Source organism: Gallus gallus, chromosome 1, assembly GCF_016699485.2.
Source record: "Gallus gallus isolate bGalGal1 chromosome 1, bGalGal1.mat.broiler.GRCg7b, whole genome shotgun sequence".
Taxonomy (NCBI): domain Eukaryota; kingdom Metazoa; phylum Chordata; class Aves; order Galliformes; family Phasianidae; genus Gallus; species Gallus gallus.
This window is the reverse complement of record NC_052532.1, coordinates 2,228,829-2,246,916: the sequence shown is the minus strand read 5'-3', so window position 1 is coordinate 2,246,916 and position 18,088 is coordinate 2,228,829. Positions and strand designations below refer to the sequence as shown.

Here is an 18,088-nt window from a genome sequence, read left to right as displayed (position 1 = left end):
TTAATTGAACCCACAGTCCCCATACAAATTTTCTTCTGTCTTAGCTTTACAGAAGTGGCATTTTGGTGCACTAGATTTTTGCAAGCTGGATTACACTTAGGATACAGCCAACAACTACAACCTTTTTCTTATTACATCCACATATGGTATAAGTAGCATTGGGTTTCAGGGTGTATTATTTCTCAACAAATTGTTGCTGAAACTTTCCTAGAACTGCCACGTGGGAAATGAAAACCATGGCACAATTTACAAACAAGAGTAATTTCAGCTTTTCGTACACAATTACATCTCTGCTCCCAAAAGAAACTGCTGGAGGAACATTGTGAGTTTAAGAACAGCTTTATTTTTATCAATGCTTTTTTTTTTTTTTAATTGCTAAGTTGAAGTTGTGTTTATTACCAAAAATTCCCAAGGCTTCTCCTGCGCACAGTTCAATCTCCTTAACACAGCACCATTTAGCTGTGTTTTCCACCTCCTGGTTATATTCTGTTTCTCTTTTCAGATTCATTTAGTCTGAGTTCACATACACAATGCTAACTGTCCCTTCTCTGGACCATTGACAGCTTTATAAGTTTTAAAACACCTGCAAGCTCACAAAACACCTTTCTCTTATTTGTTCTCATCTTGTAAGGGCTCTTGAAATATTTTGCAAGTGTTGCTAATTAGTCAGTGTGTATCTTGGAATGTTAAATCCATTTTACAGAATATTAAAAGAAAAGCAAGGAGGATTTTTTTCCTACATTTAAGTGCAGGACCAGAGGCTGTGTGTATAACCTGAATGTTCCAGCTGTCTTCGTTAAGGAAAAACAACTTCTCACAGAGAGTGGTCAGGCACTGGGATGGCCTGCCCAGGGAGGTGGTGCAGTCTGTCCCTGGCAGTGTTCAGTAGGCGTCTGGATGAGGAGCTATGAGATATGGTTGAGTGGCTTGTGGTAGCAATGGTGATGGGAGGACGGTTGGACTGGATGATCTTGTAGGTCCTTTCCAACCCTGTGATTCTGTTACGTACTGATCCACAATTCATGATGAACCTTCAAAACCCACAGCTTCTCTGCATGTGTTTCTATGCTTTGTTGGATGGAGTATCCTTCATTTCATGTTGGATTACAGTGCATCTGTGGATAATTCTGTTTCTCTGTCTCTTGCTTCATTTTTCTTTGTAAAATTTCTTGCCTTCACCTTTTTTCTTTTTTTGGTAGATTTTTTGCCTGCACAGTTGAAGAGAGCTGAACTGAAAGAAGACTGTTTTCTTCCTTCCACCTTGCAGCCAGCAGCCTTCCCCTCTCTAGCTCCAATATTTGGCCATTCATTCATGTCCGAGTTTGCCATGCAAGAATTAACCTTTACCCCAGGTTGGCAGCAGAGGAGGAGAAGGAGGGCTGGAAGGGACTTTTCAGACCATCTCGTTCCAACCTCCTGCTATAGGCAAGGATACCTCCCACCAGACCAGGCTGCTCACAGCTCCATCCAGCCTGGCCTTGAATGCTTCCAGGGAGGCGGCTTCCACAACCTTGCTGGGCAACCTGTTGCAGTGTCTCACCACCCTCACAGTATAGAACTTCTTCCTAATATCTAGTCTAAATCTACCGTCTTCCAGTTTAAAGTTCCTCTCATCCTGTCACAACATGCCCTTATAAAAATCCCTCCCCCTGCTTTCATGTAGGTCCCCTTCAGGTGCTGGAAGTCATGATGTATTTTTGACATTACTGTCTTGAAAGATCCAAATGTTGCTACCCATCATTAATCTGGGAGGTGTTCTATATGTAGGAAAAGCCAGCAGCAATGACGTGCTTTTTTTCCCCTCATTTTTGTTCTCTTGCCCCAGATATGGTCCTTGGAGAAGAGTTGACTTCCAACTCATATCTGCATCCAGGTAAGAGCATAGGGTATCACTGAGTATTCAGTTCATTTCAGGACCAGTGGCCATTTCTTAAATCTAGAATGACCTGAAAAAGCATTCACTTTGTATTCTTTTTTCACCCTGGTCTCTGCAATCCTTTCAACATGAGCACAAAATGGATTTCCTGCACAGTGCTATTTGGTGCATTGACCTGCGTTGCAGATTTCCACCAATTGCTCATTGCCCCTTTGTGCAATGGCTATTTCCCTAAATTCTCTTATTCCAACATCATGATTTTTGAGTGCCTGTTTCATTTTTTTTCTTTCTTTTTTTTTTTTTTTTCCATTACCATTAACAGGGATTTCTGAATACATCTCCTTGCAACAAATTAAATGAGGTTACAGCTTGGTGTCCCATCTGTACAAGAGCTTCAGCTCTGCTTTGTGTCTTGAATCTTTGAACTTTGGCTTTGTCCCTTTGGTTGTTGTTCCCTGAATGCTTTGGCACGAGGACAAAATTAAAAAGCACTGTAGCTGTTACTGAATGGTAGGTGATGCTGAACCCAGTTCTTGAAATGGAAATTAAAGGCCCGTCTTTTTTACATTCCTTTTCTTAAGCAACAGGATATTGATCCGCTGGGTTGAAGTCTTTAAAAAAAAAATATATGCTCTGTTATCTTCCCAGTTTATTTTTCTGGAGGAGCATGTTGTAGTTATCTTTGCGTTTAGCGATATGAAAGAACAAGGAGATCAGATTGAGGTTATTAGGGGGATAGATCTTGTGCTTCATTCTGTGCTTTCTTATTCTGCCTTGTACCAGTGATAAAAGCGAGGGGATCTGAAGCTGAGCTTTGTCTGAAAGTTTTTTAGCTGTAAGAAAGGTTCCTGTTAAATGCCTATTTGAGATTAAAGTGAGATGCATGAAAACCATTGATGTGTTAAGCCCAAGCAAGCAAATTTGGTTCACATTTTGAGTTTCAGTGTGTTGGGTTACAGTTAGGCACAAATGTTTGCACAGGATCTTTGTACGAGTACTATGCCAAGTCTTAGATATAGTTGTATTCTTCTGTGGGCTGAATGTAAGAGGGAGGTGGGAACTTGAAGTGTTTACAAAGTTGGGCATGTATAGAGTTGTGGTGACCTTATAGTAGCTGTTTATAGCAGCAAGCCCAACATCTAGGAGCTGGCACTGACATAGGGTTGTTGCAAAGGGACCAATCCAGTACTTACTGTTAACAGTATACTAAATTTGTTGAGGATTTGGCCCTATCACTGCTTGCCCAACTCACATTACATGAAAGAGTAAAAAATGGCTCCTCTACACTTGGTGTCTTTGAGTGTTTTGAATGCCTTCTGTAGCATGGGATTAAAATCGAAATACTTGAGGTCAGTTGGAGAGAAGTAATGCAGCATCCCTCAGTCTTATCCCAGTATTCTGTCACATGCTGATGCAGTGCCAAAGCATATGGATCTCCATATGGTGACTCCTTCTGGGTCTTCTACCACCTGTAGTCGAGCTGATTTTCAGTCGCTGAATTTGCCCAAGAGGTAAAGCAAAATAACTGTAGCAGTGAAATAAGATGGCAGTAGCAAAGACTGAAGTTTTATGTGACTTACTGTTGTTGCAGTAATTACTAACAGAAGAAGAAAAAAATAAACAAATGGATTTAATGAGCATGTCAGTAACACAGGAGCGAGTGTTTCTAACACCTCATTAGTGGGGAGTAAGGGGGGGGCTCCAAACTCTTTCTTGTCTCCAAAAGGAATTATTTTTTATTTGATTCAACTTCTGTGACAAAATGGAATTAGAGGAGTTCCAGTGTCTTTAAAAGTAATGCTGCTAACTGGTTTAAATGTGTTTTTGTGGTCCAGAAGTAGTGATGTAACAAGTAACTTTTACAGTCTTGAATGATAAAGCAAGGAAAATACCTCTTCTGAATGATTTGCAGTAGCTCTATGCTGTTAAGTCTAGTTTATTTGAAATAATATATATATTTAGTATTAGATCTGGAGGTTGGCAGCCCTGCCTATGGCAGTGGGGCTGGAGCTTGATGATCCTTGAGGTCCCTTCCAACCCAAGCCATTCTGTGATTTAAATATTAAATTATTCTGTGTGTATATCACTCTAGCTTCTTCACATCTTGTTTTTAAGCAGTTGTGTTGCTGTTTTGGTGGTGTAAAGCCATGTAGTTACATCACAGGTAATTGCAGAACTGTTTAACCCAATAGCTTGGTGATGAAGTGTGCATAGCATATACTTTTGAATGGCGTGATTCCCCACCTCTAATCTTAAAAAGCCATTCTCCAAGAATGCAATTTTGGGTGACTTCAGTTGTCTGTTTTCTACTGCTCGTTGCTCTACTCTAGGTAGAAGACCTGTAGGCATGCTGTCTCTTCTTTGTTCTCTTAATGCTCTGTCTTCTGCTGCTTGCCAAAGAGTACTTTTCTCATGTATGTAAGTTGTTCCTGTGATAATATGGGCATGACATAGCTGCTTTAGGTTTTTAGGGCTGTCTCCTGAGATTAGGGTCGCATTGATAGCTGCCTGGTGAGAATGGGTCTGCCCAGATTTGTGGACATTCCTTGTCACTTGTGCTGTAATCCATTCACTGGATGTTAGAACCTTCCCAAAGTTGGGTATGCTTTTACCTGCACGTTTAAGATAAGCAACATTTTTCATTCATGAAGAAGATTTTGAGCAGCTTTAGTTTCTCATCATATCTACCTTTCCACTTTCATATAACTAGAGAAAATTCCATTTGGTTCTTCTAAAATAATTATTCAGTTGGGTGATCTTAGTTGTAGTTGGGTGATCTTGGTTCTTCTGAATGGTGCTCCAAAGCTCATAGAGAGCAGGACTGAAGAAAGTTCTCCCAGGGATGGCTGCGACAACCCTAAAGCTTTGGTTGACCTTTTTTGTAGGAAATGTTGTCTGGGAGCTTTCCTTGATTCACACAGCTGAGGTTTCCTCTGGGCAAGAGTCTACAATTCAGCAGGGTGGGTGTAAAACGGGAACTGGCATCTTGCGTGGTTCTGAGTTTGATGTCACCAGATTAAATGAATCTTGGTAGGACTTGTCTACACTGCTGCTGTGACAGGATGCCATCTTCTTTCCTTCTCCCTTGTAGAGAAAGTGGACGTTTGGGCTCTGGAAGTAGGACCCTGTGGGTTCAAGACCTTGCATGTGCACCGTGATCACTTGATCCAGCAACACATTTAAGCACTCCAGAGAACAGTGAGAACCTTTTGAGTAGGCTCTAAGCTTCTTTTTCTCCCCAGAGGAGTTGTTCCATCTGTATAATCACAGCTGCTTATACTAGCAACTAAAAAATCTCTTTTGGTGATCACCTGTAGTCTCCTACGATGGTGCTTTTGTTTTTATTTCATGTCTTTCCTCAATGAAGGTTACTTATTTTGTGCATCGCCTTAAATACAGCAGATGGGAGAAACCGGTTTTGTCCAATGAAATACAACATAGAGAGTAATAGGGAGCTAAGCATGTTCTGTGCATAGCTGTCATGGGTCAGTACGGTTGAGATGCATTTCTGTCATCTGCTGCTGAGATCAGTTGCACCAAAACTCTTTTTTTTTTTTTTTTTAATCCTAGTTCTTTTATCATACCTTCCCTGTTTCTTGTTCAATTGGGTTTTCCATTCTGGAAGCAACTTTGGGGTTGATATGGGCAGGATACCTTGACTAGGACAAGAGCCTGTGCAAGTCCTTGTTTTTTGAACCAAAATGAAGCTGGATCTGAAAATGCTTTGAAACAAGCAGAGATGAGACATAGTCAGTATAGTCCAGTTTGTGCCATCATTTCCTATCCCTAGCAGTTAGGTACTTTATAACGGTGCTGTTGTAACACAGCGTTGTACATGCTGTAATGGCACAAGAAGTTGAGCAGGGGGATGTGAGCTGGTTCCTGTCCTAATAGAGGTTTTTAAAATATATCCCATATTTCATTTTTAACATTTTTTTAGTGAAGTCATACATGAGTTTGCAATGATCTCTAGTTTGGGCACTCTGTTTCATGTCTTGAGTTTTGTTCTGGTGTCTGGATTGCAACCAGAGAGGCGTGCAGCATTTTGGGTTATAAAGGAAGAAGCAGCAGAGATCTGAAGTTCTAGCCCATGCTTTCCAAGAGTGCTTGCAGCTGGTGTTTAAATCATGCCACAGATGCTAACTGTGTACGGCAGATACTTGTCTAGATAAGATGGTTTTTAATGTATATTAGATGGTGTTCTAAATGATGAAGGCAGTTTAAGGGGTTGAATGTAATAGATAACAACTTAGGACAAATCAGAAGAGATTTGAGTTTGCTATGCCTACACAATTATTTTGTGAGAGCCTTTCTTCCCAAATAAATGCTTGTAAAATGGAAAACAGACGTTTACTTTATTACCTTTTATTTTATTTTAAAGCCCTAGCTTTTCTATTCAGTTCCAGCTAGAAGGTATTATAGACTGAAGATACAAAGAATGTAGGCATTCTTTGCAACTGAGCCTCGTTGCACGTGGGTCAAGGCAATTCCAGATATGTCTACAGACTGGGAGAAGAGCTCATTGAGAGCAGCCCTGTGGAGAAGGACTTGGGGGTCCTGAGGGATGAAAAGCTGGACGTGAGCCAGTAGTGTGTGCTTGCAGCCCAGAGGACCAACAGTATCCTGGGCTGCGCCAAAGGGTTGTGGCCAGCTGGGAAGGTGATTGTCCCCCTCTACTCTGCCCTTGTGAGGCCCCATCTGGAGTACTGTGTCCAAACATGGGACCCCCAGTACAGGAGGGAGTTGTTGGAGCAGGTCCAGAGGAGGGCCACTAAGATGGTCAGAGGGCTGAAGCACCTCTCCTATGAAAAAAGATTGAAGGAGTTGGGCTTGTTTAGCTTGGAGAAGAGAAGGCTCTGGGCAGACCTCACTGCGGCCTTCCAGTACATGGACAGAGCTTATAAGCTAAAGAGAGACCAATTTTTTTGCCTGGTCTGATAGTGACAGGACAAGGAGGAATGACTTTAAATTATAAGAGGGGATATTTAGGCTAGATGTTAGGAGGAAGATTTTTACTCATAGGGTGGTGAGGCACAGCTGCCAAGAGAGGTTGTGGATGCTTCATCCCATGGAGGCATTCAGGGCCAGGCTGGATGGGGCCCTGGGCAGCCTGGTCTAGTGGAGGGCAACCAGCCCATGGCAGGGGTTAGAACTAGATGTCATAGAATCACAGAATGGCTTGGATTGGAAGGGACCTCAAAGATCTTCGAGATCCCTTCCAACCTATGACTCAATGAAGTTGTTGAATTTCCCAGGAGGAATTTGCGGAATGTTTCACCTGCTTGTGGTGAGAACAAGCCCTGCATCTCAAAGGAAGGTATCAGCTGAGATGAGTTGGTAAATGTGCGACAGCACATAGTTAAGTCATTAAAATACAGTTACCTGCACTCTGAGCTTACCACCAGATATGTTCTTAATGGATTGTTGTAGCCTTAATGAAATCCAGTCTCAGTGAATCACTAAACTTGCTTTCTCCTGGAAAGCTCTTTACAGGGACCTGACAGATCACCTCTCCAGTGTTTCCAGACGTCCTGGCTCTCTAATTCTTCTCCATAACGAGTTTTGTGCTGCATGATAAAATATTCATGTTAAAATAGGTTCTAAACTAATTATCTGCAGGTGGCAGTTGCCAGTGTAGTCATTTGCTGTTAGCTTGGCTCAAGTTAATGGCTTGTATTTCAGAACAAATAGTCCCTCCTGGCTGTTTCCTGTCACTGATTCTTATCCTAAATGGAATTTCCATACGTGTGTGGAGCTAATTCTTCTGACATCCAAAGGAGCTTTCTCCAGCTTCGGCTCCCTCTTTCTAAAGAGTAGGATGTGTTATGTATTATGCAGTTGCTGCAACGGCATTTTCCTCAAAAGCAATCATCTGCTCGGCCTTTTCTCTGCACAGTGTGACTTATACTCCGAGCTTTCTTTTACTGTCTGCGTTTTTTGCAACAATAGAGAAGAGATGTTTTACATACGGTGGCCATTCTGCCTGGGTATTGAAGTCACACAGGCTAGGAAATAAATCACTTGCTTTCTTCCTTTTTTTTTTTTTAATATAAAGAGATGAAAGAAAGGTTAAAAAAATTTTTTTTGACTTTTATCTGGGGGTATAACACGAAGCTGTCATAATTAGAAAATCCTGAGTATGTTGATTTGGAGCTTGAAAGTACAGGGGAGCACAGTAGACCAAGGCTGAAGAAAATTGAGTTGGGTTTCGTGAGAACTGACAACTCTTTTAGTTTCCAGTACTGTCTCTATGTGGTAATCAAAACCTTCAGGTTTTTTCTGCTTTCTTTTCTCGGAGACAAGCTTGTATATCAAAAATATTGACAGATTTTCATCTCTTAATATTGCCATATGTCCACATACTGGAAAAACGTAAGTGTCGCTGAATGTATGGAAGTCGTTTTGACTAATCACAGGTCCTTATGCCTAATTATTGGTGGGATCAAGGCCTGTGAGGATTAACATAGAAATAATTCGGATTTTTTTTTCATAATTCTTGATGTTTACAGCAAGTAATTTTAACAGCTTGCAGGGAAAAGGGCCCACTCTATATGCGTTGTTCCCATGTTAGTCCTAATGGGACTATTTGCAATCTGACACTTCTGAGTTACTCACGTTCAGATATTTAAGTTCAGTGTGCATTTGCAAGCATGCACTACAGGCATGAAGACAGCCTCCTGCTGTAGTTGTCCACAGCAATTCAGTGCTCAGAAAGTTAACTCTATTTTGAATTAAACTTCTTCAAACCTCCATGGATTTCATGCTGTCCAGTTGGTTGGAGCCTTCCTATGTACCCTGCATAGGTGTGCCTTTCAGTGCGAACTTTGGGGGCAGAGAGAAATCTCTGTAGTCATCATTTGGTCACCACGCCTTGTGTGAGATCTGCTCATTTTCCCGTTGACTTTGTTTTATTTGTTGTGGTGTTTTACCGTTAAACCAGGGTTATTGGCTTGGTGAGCAACATCTTTAGCTCTGTCCATCTTTAAGAGCCCCTTTAAGGTCTCTCATGTGGAATTTAGGCTCTACATCAATGTGACTGATGAGGAGGGAGGAAGAAACAAAGGAAACAAAAGCCAAGCAAGTTAAAACTTGAAATCTATGAGAGACTCATTGTACCAAGTCAAATTATTGCCTTTGAGGTATTTTTAATGGATTTTTATCATTGGTATGGCCCTTAGCCGTCAACAGAGTTACCAAATGACCAGTGCCTCCTCACCCTCCTGTTGTCATAAAAAAGATGGGGAAAGTTTGTTGAGATTTTATGGGTGACTTATGCATCTTACATGAATTTTAGATCCCTAAGGATGTGGGAGGAGGTAAGCAAAACTGATTGATTTGCTAGTTTGAATGTTTTCCATGTAGTACAGCACCGTATATTCTTAGAGGGAGTCTGAAGAGGAGACAGAAAATACTCTTTAGCTACACACTGCAAAGCTAGGAAAGTGTAATGCAGTTTGACATCACATAAATTTTAGTATGGGGAAATTTTTGCTGCTTTCAGGCTGTTTTATATTGATGCTGATTTTTGCACATCTTCAATATTTATGAAATTAAGTAGTAGTGGTTATTAAAGGAAAACTGTTCCTGCAGCAATACAGGGTGGTGTTCGTGTGATTTGTTTCCCTTTTTCCTTGACAAGTTTTTTTCCAAATAATCCTCATCTCTGGAGAGATATCCAGAAAAGCATGAACTGATGCAACTTGAATCTGTCATGCCAGCAACCAGAGGAATGCTCTCTTATAATGGAAGTTGAGGGAATGCAAATACAAGTTCTTTCCCTCTGTGTTCTCAAATGCTCTCCTTTCATCAATACAAAGTTTATTGTGTGTTCTTTCTGAGACGCACATACCCCTCAGAGCATTGCTGGACTGATGATTTTCTGCTGCATTGAAGATGACTGATGGAAGGTAGGAAGTGATATCTTGATCATGGTTGTGCTTTCAGGTATTTGATCACCAGTGTATCAATGATAATTTCTTCAATATCCACTTGATTTGGGAAAAAATAACCCTGTCTTTTTAGAAGAGAGTGAAATGAATGCTATCTTACCAAGAGATGAAAATAGATTTAAAATTCAATTGATAGCAGCTCTATTATGGTTTTAGCTTGATTTTATAGGAAATGAGTCCTATCATGAAGGAAATGAGTTCTTTGATAGTGCTGTCTGGTCCTTCTGTTAACATGATTTATATCAGCCAAATGTGGGAGAAGTAAATGGTAGGTGCAAAGACTAATGCAATTCATGGGGAAAAAAAAAGTCCATCAGCAGCTATGCAGAGAAGATAAACTGTAAGGGAAAAAAGAGGCAAAATCTGGTCATTCTGTGCAGTGGTTAGAAGTCACTGTCCAGGGATGAGACGGAGTTTCACATGACCCACATTTGGTGGTACCTTCTGGGCCGATGTTGTAGAGATCACATGGAGATCCATGGGTTATTCCTGCATGGAGTGTGGGAAGAACTTAGGAGACAGAGGAAATGTTCTTCTGAGTGTTGATTCTTGAAAGATTTTTGTAACTGGAGGTGGGAATGGCATTTAGCTATTACAAGGTGTCTTCATTATGGACTTTGGACTGGATTTTTCTTATATTCAAGATTACCTGCTGTACTGAGTAACGGAGTGTTCAGTGGGTTTGAAAGCAGTGTAACTTCATTTTTCTCAAATCTGACATGATTCCCTCATATACTCTTCTTTTTCCCACTCTAGATCCATAATTTCTCACTATCTTATACAAAGTGATGAGAAACTGTAACAGATTGCACAGAGATGACCCTGGAGACACTCCAGGTCAGGCTGGACCAGGCTCTGAGCAACCTGATCTAGCTGTAGGTGTCCCTGTTCACTGCAGTGGAGTTAGACCGGATGACCTTTAAGGGTCTCTTCCAACTGAAACGATTCTATGATTCTGTTATACAGTAATTTACCTTTGCTTCTTCAGAATTGGATAGCATAGAATCACCAAGGTTGGAAAAGACCTCCAAGACCATCCAGTCCAACTGTGCACCTACCACCAATGTTTCTCCATTAAACCATGTCCCTTTGTACCACATCTAAACGTTTCTTGAACACCTCCAGGATGAGCACCACTTCCCTGGGCAGCCCATTCCAGCACCTGACTGCTCTTCATAGGAAAGATGTTCCAGCCACGTGATTATCTCTTGACTTTCAAAGATATAATAGGAATATCCCTGAGGTTGCTGAGACTTCTTGCTGGTATTCTTTGAAGGATGGGGGATCCTGGGGACACTTAGCACTGCAGCTAACTAGTATGTGAGAAGAAGGTTTTTCTCCAGAGGGCAGTGGGCATGGCCCCGAGCTGCTGGAGCTCAAGGAGCATTTGGGCAATGCTCTTAGACACAGGGTTTGTGTTTTGGGTGGTCGTGTATGGACCCAGGAGTTGGACTCGATGATCCTTGTTGGGTTCCTGTCAACTTGGGATATTCTGTGATCCTGCTCAGGATATTGCATGAGCCAGGACCCCCCCCCAGGAGTTCAATCTTCGTGTTGTCTCTGTGTCAGTGTCTTCTCCAAGCTGCACACGTTGTTTGTGCTGCATTGGCTGCTCACAGGTCCAATGTTGGTGGTTTTATTTTCAGGCAAGTCTTGTGCAAATGTCACATGGATTTATAGGGTAAGCAAAAAGCTCTGGCCACATAAAGCATCAGGCAAACAAAACCTGCTGCATGAGAAATATTCTGAGGTCTAAGGGACATCAGCTTTGAGTAGTCACCCCTGATTAGACAGCACAGGGTAAAGCAAGTTGAATGTAGACTACTTTGGTATTTAAGTCCTGATGGACTTGCTGGAATAGGCATGGGGATGGCAGTGGCTGACCTTTTGCGTCTGCCTTGTCTGACTGTCCTGTGGGAGGAACTGCTGGAGTATCCCGAGCCTTAATTTCCTCGTCTGTGAGAAGAAGATAATGATGCTAATGACTTTTAAGACCTCACTGATTGTGAAGACTGATTAGTTAATACCTAGAAATCACTAGAAACGATCTGCAGTGTAATATTTGCTAATAACTTTCCATCTCTTATATGTGAAAGAACATTGGTCTCACTTGTCATACTTCCGTAAGAGTTGTAAGAGGGAGGGGGGAAAAAAGTGGAATGCAGGTAAGTCAAGCAGTTCTATCAGCAGGAATCCCTGGAAAAGAATAACAGTGTTATTGGAGTAATGCAAGTCATGGGGCATCCTTATTCTTGTGCTAGCCTAACTGCTTCAGGAGTCCAGACTGAAAGGAGCTTTGTGTCTTCTTATTGATTCTTACATCCCTTAATGGGGGGTTTTAACATCAATTGCTTTAGTCTTTTTTAAATTATTTTCTCCTTTTTCTTTTCTTCTTTTCTTCTTCCTTTTTTTTTCTTTGTTTTTTTTTTCCCTTCCATTTTTTCTAGTTTGCTAGCCCCCTGTGCTATAACCAAGTACCTTCCTAATTAAATTTAATCATAGAAAGAGTCATTAGCAAGGTATGTTGTTCTTCTGGGAGAAGGAGTGGTTGAGAGGAATGTGAAGGGCAGGAATGATTTCAGGAGTTTCAGTTGAACTTCTCAAAGCTGTCTGGAGCAGTGGAAGAGGTTCTCCCAGAGGTGTTGGTGTGGAAGGGGTTAAGCATTCGGTTTGACTTATTTTCCAGGGAGCGTTTCCTGGCATCTGTTAGAGCAAAAGGGGCTGTAAACTTTATTTCAAGAGCCCTAAAGAGAAGTAAGCTTTGTGCACCAAGTCCCAAGAGTTTTTAAGGAAGTGGATTAATTTAGTTAAATTGTGAATGAGTATTCTCCCGTGAACATCTGTAAACTGTTGAGTTTAATTGGCCTACAGCTGGCTCTGATTGTAGGATTGGGGGATTTTTTCTTTCTTTTACTTAGTATCTCATTTCCTTTTTCCAATGGTTTCCTGGTGTCATTTGTTTTGGATTTGTTGTTGTTGTTGTTGTTTTTTCTTCTTGGCATATTAAAACGTAACTAATAACACACATATGCACATAGACATCCCTTTCAAGGAGCCCTCCTAAAGGGAAGTGGGCTTATCTGACAGAGCATCCTTTTGTAGGCACCTCTTACCGTTGAGCATCAATGGGTTCCAGCTGGTTGTAGGGATGGAGTGGGGGTGGAAAGGTGTTTGAGAACTTGGTTTATTGAATATGTTTTCTGTTTTTTTTTGTTTTTTTTTTTTAATGTTAGAATCATAGAATGGCCTGGGTTGAAAAGGACCACAATGATCATCTGGTTTCAACCTCCCTGCTATGTTCAGGGTCGCCAACCACCAGACCAGGCTGCCCAGAGCCACATCCAGCCTGGCCTTGAATGGAATGCCTCCAGCAAACAGCCTCTTAGCAGGCAGCGATGGATGGTTTGTAGAGTGGAACTTTCAGTAGTGAAAAGGGAAGGGGCAAAATTCTTTCAGTTGATTTTTTTTTTTCTTTCTGACATGTGAATGTAAGTGTGGTTTTGGTGCTTCTTCACTCCTTGTGGTCTCATGAAAATAATCTAAAGAATGAGTTCAGCTGTGGTTGCAGCACTATCCATTGGTAGAGATAGCTGAATTAGCTGAAAGCAGGAAGGTACAAGGTATTAATGAGGCCTTAAACTGAACTGAAGCCTCAGGATTTGAGAATGCACTATTTGCTGAGTGGCCTAGCTTGTGTTTTCATTATATCCCTCCACAAAACCACTGGTGATTCTTCCTGTCTACCAATTAACCAACTGTTTGGTTTCACCATTTCTTGAAATTAGAAGATTAAAATTGGCTCCGTGGGCTTAGATCTTGTATATTTATTTTCAATTTTAAGATGCACTTTGTAACGACTGTTGACATGGGTTGATAGTGATAGGACAAGTGGGAGTGGTTTTAAACTGAGACAGGGGAAGTTTAGGTTAGATATAGGAGGAAGTTTTTCACCCAGAGGGTGGTGACGCACTGGAACAGGCTGCCCAAGGAGGTTGTGGATGCCCTGTTGCTGGAGGCATTCAAGGCCAGGCTGGATGTGGCTCTGGGCAGCCTGGTCTGGTGGTTGGCGACCCTGCATATAGCAGGGGGTTGAAACTGGATGATCATTGTGGTCCTTTTCAACCCAGGCCATTCTGTGATTTATATTCAATAAGTTCTAGATATATTAACATAATTAAAATCACATAATCTGTCCTGAATTCTGCAAAAGCTGAATTGGAAAATTTAGCAAGATGCACTTGTAGTTATTAGCAGTAATGATTTTAGAAAGGATGGGTTGAGAGGAAAAGCTGCATGGGGAGCATGCAAAATATTTATGTATTTAAAAAAAAAAAGCAAACTAAAAATCTTAATAACATGTGATGGAACATCTGGTAAAGTGAGTGACATTCTTATGCCAAAATATTTACTCTTTTAAAATTAAAACAAGCTTCTGTGCATTTCAGGGACTGCAATATAATTGTATGGCATAATATATCATAAATGTAACGTAGCATATTGCTGTATAAAATACTGTTAACTGGCTTCTTTCTTAGAGATGTGAATGTTTCCAATTAAGGAGGCAGGAATGGGAGGGCTGCTTGCCTCACCAAATCCAGCTCCCACCTTTGTCATGCAAAGAAAATCTTTCAGTTCGATCCATGAACTTGTCCAGGTCCACCCTGGCTCAGATAAGGATGTTTGGCCTCACAGTGCAACTGGCAGGGAAATGCAGGTTCTCACTGCTCCCAATGGGCAGAAGCTGCTCTCTCGATTCCAGTTGAAACCCGCTAATGACCCGTTTTACTACCAGCTTGTTCTTCTGCCAGGAAGGATTAAGCTGTGTGTAGGAGGGATGAAGAACAGCTGGTGCTTTTTCTTTGGAAACGGCAGGTGATGATATGGGCTGGAGCAGATAAACCTCACCCGAGGGGAAGTTGGCACTACTTCAGTGGAGAATGCGATCCGAAGGCATTGGATTAGTAAGTCCAAAGTGCTGGGAGATGGCTGATCTAAGTGGTAGATGAGGTGGGACTGAAGAGTGACCTCTTTAGCCACTGGGTCACTGTGACTGCTGTGATCTCCAAAGAAAATGCTCTGTGTTCGTGCTTCATTTTGGGGTATTTGGATTACCCACAGTCAGCGGTGGTAGTAGGGCAGCTGGCAGGTTAGTGCAACTTCCAGCTTCAAAACCAGAAGATTCTGAAATGTGGCAGAGTAGTTGGATGAAAACAAAGAAAATGAAAATAATAAGAAAGGGGAAAGAAACAGAATTGTGGGTTTTTATACAGATTACTTGTAGTGGAAAAATAAAGCAAGGAAAAGGTGTGATGCGGCTGTTGTAGTGATGAGGCCCAGGATTGTGGAATAGGTGTGAAAGGGAAGAAAGACTGAGATAAAGTCAAGAGAATAAAAATGATGTAGAAGAGCAGCCTGAAGAGAAGGAGAATGTGAATGTCTACTGAAGTAGATAGATGTTTACAACTGCAAATGCTCCCACTATTAGGAGAAGATGGAAGCTTTTAGCAAAAATGGTAAAATATCAGTATATGTTGAAAATCAAGTGATTTCGTTTAACCTTTTTTAAGGAGGATGGTGGAACAGATGTCTGAGAGGGAAAAAAAAGGGGGAGGGAGAAGAACACAGAGAAAAGGAATGGTGTACCAGAGCAGGTGATCAGATGTTGCAGCTTCCTGAAGTCTGGCTGAACTCCGAAAGTACCAAATTGAGAGGTGTGAAAGAGGGGATAGGAGCCGTGCCAGCCAGCAAGAGGTGGAAACCATACTGCCTCGATCCTTCTGAAGTAATCAGGTTTTGGAGGGGGAGTTGGTAGTGGAGCAGTAGTTGTGCCAAAGTGAAATTTCAAATACGGTGAGAGAGGAGGGGGGAGGAAAAAAAAAAGAATCAACTGATTTAGTGCGTGATTGTATCTGCTTGTGCTGTATTTTATTTGAATGTTTTTAATGTATTGTTTGTTTCTTAACTACACAGTCTGGGAGTGTAAGACCTGTGAGCAGAGCAGATCTCTTTTAAGAGTCAGGAGATGCCTGGAGATGGGGAGGATTCCTTTTCCATGTGAGCACATTATCTGTTAGCAGTGGAAAGCAAACATGTTAAGCAAAAGCTAGTTGAAAGACTTATTTGTAAGGATGCAAGGGAGCATCAACTAAAGTAGGTATGAATATTTGGAATTAGTTTTTTTTTTAAAGCTAAAAACTCTGTATAAATATTTATGAGTAGGAATAGCACTAGTGAGGAAGCAGAGCCATCTCAGAAGGCTTTGTGTCAATCAAAACACCCAGATTTATTCAAGCTGATTTAAATTCATAAAAAGGTGGATCTTTCAGAATGAATCTTACATTGGAAGCAAACAAGGGTAGGAAAAAAGCATCAAGGTTTGGTATGGTGTTGGGTTTTTCTGTGACCACTTATGATTTAATACAATGACTGTGTTGTAGTGTCACTTTGGGGAAGATGTGTGAAGGTGGCAAACAGTGTGAGCTGCACCTGATTTCTTGAATGGAGACAAAGTGCATATTTGGGAAGGGGGGGGACTCTGAAAATGGAAAATGATCAAACAGGTTTGTTACATACTGCTATGGCTAATCTCACTGAGGTGAGGCATAGAAGGGAATTCAAGAGCTTTAACGTGAGACCTTGCACTGGTGGCTTATGCTGCCTGGAGTAGACCCTCCAAGGACGCCCCACGGGAGGTGAAGGTTGGATATGAGGAAAAAGGTCTTCTTGGAAAGAGCAGTGAGGTATTGGCACAGGCTGTGCGTGGAGGTGGTGGACTCACTGCCTCTGGAGGTGTTCAGGAACCATGGAGATGTGGCACTGAGAGATGTGGTCATTGGGCATGGTGGGGATGGGCTGGGGTTGAACTAGACCATCTTAGTGGTCTTCTCCAGCCTAATGATTCTGTGTCCCAAGGGCTCTACTTTGCCCTGGGGCACTGTGCTGTTCATGGGGCACGGCTTGGTGAACTAGATTTTATCTCAGTGCTTGTCCTGTGCTTTTTCCCATCTTTATTCACTCTGGCATTTATGGGGAGAATTAGGTTTCAGCACACCAGCACAGCCACATAACGGGGAAAGGCCTTGGTTAACCACTTTGGATACTGCTGAAGTTATGAAGGTTTGGATTTTTTGCCCTTAAAAAAAAAAAAAACCTTAAAAGTGGTTTAGGTTGATTCAGGTTGTTTGGCGATGGTTTATCACACCACTTTTTAACCATGGACCAGGTTTGCTGCTGAAAAATAGTGGAAGCATCATCAGAAGTAACACATGGCTTTAAATTTGTATTGATGTGGGTTTGCATGATTTCATCCTTAGTGAGTAGCACTGCGTTTTTGCTGTGATTTACATGGGAGTGGGTTGCAGAACTGCAAATGGAATTGCGCTAGGATTTTTGTGTGTGGGGGGGCAGATGGAGATGTTGCCTCTTGTGCCTTGAAAAGAATGGTGGAGTGGAATGATAGGCTTCCGTTTTGGGGAAGAGATGGGTTCGTGGCAATAAGCACAGTGGGTGACACAGTTCTCCAGCCAAGGCACTTTATTTGTGTTAAAAGAGGCACAGTCTGTCTGGATGTGGATTAGGTACCGTGCGTTTGATGTGCTGAGGACAGCAGTAACCACAGCTAAACAAATGTGGGTACTGGAGGGGATGGAAAACATTGCAAATGACAGCTGGGTTAACTCAAAGGAGGAGACTGGTTTCTTGATAAGCCGCCTTTTGTCCTAAACTTTCCTCTGTTCCCGCGGAATAAAATGATGATCCTCGTAGTCCTAACGACCACAGCTTTCTGGAAATGTAAAATTACCAGATCTCATTAATGCTGGGCTATATCATTCATCAAAGCACTCCTTATGCCTCATGCTGGCTCCTTTTCTTTCCCCCTCGTAATCTTTCTCTCATTATAAGGATGTGTCTGCCCTTTGGACCTATCTGCTTCCAAGGAGCTGACACCTGCAGAGATATTATTTGGTGAAGACATGTTAACTCTTTAAGAGTTGAAATGCTGAGCTGAACGGTGGGAGAAACACAACCTGCTGGAAGTTGTTTGCAGAGCTGTAAATACGGGGGTAACAAAGAGCGGGTGGACGATTGCACACCAAGGGGAAGGAATTGTTTGTGTAACTGTGCCACATGTGCTACCAATAAACTATTAGCCCGGCTGTCAGCAGGTCGCACAGAGGCACTTAATGGCATCCTCTTCTCTGCTGCAAAGACGTTGTGAAGATTTCCCGGTGCTTTAGAGACACGCTCCCAACATAATGTGTTT

At 41.8% G+C, this 18,088-nt stretch overlaps 1 protein-coding gene across 1 annotated transcript in view; it reads left to right on the top strand.

The window, feature by feature from the left end:
• The window catches only part of EXOC4 (exocyst complex component 4), a gene marked incomplete at its 5' end in the record, with an annotated part of 409,823 nt that overhangs the window by 122,527 nt on the left and 269,208 nt on the right, over positions 1–18,088 (top strand).